The sequence below is a fragment of the Salmo salar genome, unplaced genomic scaffold (assembly GCF_905237065.1).
Source record: "Salmo salar unplaced genomic scaffold, Ssal_v3.1, whole genome shotgun sequence".
NCBI classification, from domain to species: Eukaryota; Metazoa; Chordata; class Actinopteri; order Salmoniformes; family Salmonidae; genus Salmo; species Salmo salar.
The window spans coordinates 219,402-222,781 of record NW_025547140.1 but is presented as its reverse complement, the minus strand read 5'-3'; the positions used below and the strand labels follow the sequence as shown (position 1 = coordinate 222,781).

Sequence of the window (3,380 nt, the reverse complement as noted above, 5' to 3'; positions counted from 1 at the left end):
CTCTCTGTCTATGTCCCTCTCGCTCTGTGTCCCTCTCTCTCTGTGTCCCTCTCTCTCTGTCCCCCTCTCTCTGTGTCCCTTTCTCTCTCTCCCTCTCTGTCTCGCTTTCTCTCTCCCTCTCTCTCTCTCTTTGTCCCTCTCTCTCTCTCTCTCTCTGTGTCCCTCTCTCTCTCTCTCTCTCTCTCTCTCTGTCCCTCTCCCTCTCTCTCTCTGTCCATCTTTCTGTCCCTCTGTCCCTCTCTCTCTGTCCCTCTCTCTCTGTCTCTCTGTCCCTCTCTCTCTCTGTCTCTCTGTCCCTCTCTCTCTCTTTCTCTCACTCTCTGTCCCCCTCTCTCTCTCTGTCCCCCTCTCTTTCTCTCTCTCTGTCCCTCTCTCTCCTTCGCTCTCTCTGTCCATCTCTCTCTCCCTCTCTGTCCCTCTCTCTCTCTGTCTCTCTCCCCCTGTCTCTCTCTCTCTGTCCGTCCCTCTCTCTCTCTCTCTCTCTCTCCAGAGTTATCAGTCTCTCTCCAGTATCAGTGTAGCTTCAGACTTACCTAGCATCGTTGGCCGTCCTCTTCAGTACTTTGGAGATGTGAGTAAGACTGTGTCTGAACTGAGAGAGAAACTAGAAGACTTCCTTAAAGGAGAATGGACCAAGATCTCCACTACAGGTGTGTTGAAAACAATAAGAACATCAACTTTAGACCATTGAAAGTTCCCTACTAGTCATATACATGTGGAATATTGTATGATGATAACATTCCCTCTCTCTCCCAGCTGAGCTGGTTAATGTGTTTGTGTGTATGTAGTGAATATAGTGGATGTTGTACTGCCTCCAGAGCCCAAGACCAGAGAAAAGTTGTTACAATGTGAGTCTCTTTATTGTGAAGTAACTAACTGTCTCTTTTTACTGACACTCCTAACAATCCCTCTAGAAATATATAGCAATAGTAGATCTAATCAAAGACTGGGTATCTATCTGACTCCTCATATTTCTCAGATTTGATCTCTAATCAAAGACAGGGTAGATACAGTATATGACTTAACTTATTGTTCTGACTCCCCTCATTGGTCTCTGCTCTGCTCTTCTCCCAGATTCCTGTCAGCTCACACTGGACCCAAACACAGCACACACACACCTCTCTCTGTCTGAAGGGAACAGAAAGGTGACCTGTTTTGGCACAGTCGAACCATATCCTTACCATCCAGACAGATTCACCAACAGGTACCAGGTTCTGTGTAGAGAGGGTCTGTCTGGATGCTGTTACTGGGAGGTGGAGAGGAGTGGGGACAGGGTTGATACAGCAGTCTCATATAAAGACATCAGCAGAACAGGGTCAGATAGTGGATTTGGAGACAATAACAAGTCCTGGAGTTTACAGTGCTATAGTGATTGTTATTGTTTCCAGACACAATAATGTTGTGACTAATGTATCAGGCCCTCAGTCCTCCAGAGTTTGAGTGTACCTGGATCACAAGGCAGGTACTCTGTCCTTCTACAGTGTCTCTGACACAATGACCCTCCTCCACAGAGTCCAGACCACATTCACTCAGCCCCTCAATCCTGGGTTTAGTCTCTATGATGGTTTTTGTATTTATGGTAGTACTGCTGAGATGGTTAAACTGTAGTTGGGTCCACATAGATACTAGTCATGCTGGTGTAGTCTATAACTGAGCTGGTTAAACTGTAGTAGGGTCCACATAGATACTAGTCATGCTGGTGTAGTCTATAGCTGAGCTGGTTAAACTGTAGTAGGGTCCACATAGATACTAGTCATGCTTGTGTAGTCTATAGCTGAGCTGGTTAAACTGTAGTAGGGTCCACATAGATACTAGTCATGCTGGTGTAGTCTATAGCTGAGCTGGTTAAACTGTAGTAGGGTCCACATAGATACTAGTCATGCTGGTGGTGATGGTCCCCAGATGTGATGATTCATTCTACTCTGTTTTATCTACAATGATTTAACTGATTCGATCTTCAGATGTTCTGAATTAAAATAAACATTCAATGTATTCATACTTATTTAAGTGCAATGTTTTAATCTTGTACATTTCCATGAATCATGATGTATGGTGTTGATGTATATTGGTTGTCATTCAGAACCATTGATATGTTTTCTCAGTTGGTTCTCTGTCTCTATGTAATTCTCCTCAGTATCATTGATCAGCTTGTAGGCTCGGCCCTAATTGATGTGTTCTCTGTCACCTGGAGCTGCATGGAAAATGGTCCAGGAACAAAAGGACAATTCAGGACTAGTCAGCCCACTACAAGCTGGAATCACTTACTTTCTACTAAAGTATATGGACTGGTTTCCCAGACACAGATTAATCCTAGTCCTGGACTAAAAACATGTTCAATGTAGATGTCCAGGAAACCGGCCCTAAATGTGACATCTTTCATCCTCCAATACTGCTCAGTCCAGCAACATTAAACCTGTCCAGCAGGTGGTGCTATTGACCAAACTATAAAACCAGCAGATATCTTGACTTGCCACTCAGTATATCAGTAATGTTCAGAATAGTACTTTAATATCATTGGAGATTGATGGTCTTTTTAATCCACTATCCAGAGTCAGGAACAGATGAAGTTAGGTCTGCTACTGTTCAGTGATTAAATATGATTTATGGTGATGGGAAATAAAAAATACAACACTAAACTTCATCTAGTAATAGTTTTCCTTTGTTATTTATTCCAAGGTGTGTCTTTAACTTGTAAATGGATTGTGTGGAGGTGAGCAATTGGTGTGGGTGATAGAATAGAATGAAAAGGGAGGAGGGGAGGAAGAGGGGAGGAGTGAAGGGCTGTTCAAGAAACCAGATGAGGAAGAGGAAGATGTTCAGGGGAATTACTGTCTCTGTTCCAAATGGTCCCCTATTCCCTACGTAATGCACTACGGTGCTTCTGACCAGGTCTAAAGTAGTGTTCTACATAGGGAATAGGGTGTAGATTTATTACAATATCATGCTTTAGTGTTTGGCACAAAAGAAATATTAGATCTCCACCCTCCCACTTCATGTCTGTCATCCCCCAGTTCTGTTAAGACTTCCTCTCATTGAACTGGGCCTCATTCTAAATGGTCACTTTGTATTGATAGTCCATACTGGGCTTTACTATGGTTCTACATACAGTATCTGTATTGATAGTCCATACTGGGCTTTACTATGGTTCTACATACAGTATCTGTATTGATAGTCCATACTGGGCTTTACTATGGTTCTACATACAGTACCTGTATTGATAGTCCATACTGGACTTTACTATGGTTCTACATACAGTATCTGTATTGATAGTCCATACTGGACTTTACTAAGGTTCTACATACAGTATCTGTATTGATAGTCCATACTGGGCTTTACTATGGTTCTACATACAGTATCTGTATTGATAGTCCATACTGGGC

At 42.9% G+C, this 3,380-nt stretch overlaps 1 long non-coding RNA gene across 1 annotated transcript; it reads left to right on the top strand.

Moving 5' to 3' along the window:
- Positions 1 to 436: 436 nt before the first annotated feature.
- On the top strand, positions 437 to 1,560 carry LOC123731729 (uncharacterized). The gene is made up of 3 exons (XR_006762809.1): positions 437 to 650; positions 789 to 848; positions 1,075 to 1,560. It is a non-coding gene; the product is annotated as an uncharacterized lncRNA (long non-coding RNA).
- Positions 1,561 to 3,380: the final 1,820 nt, after the last annotated feature.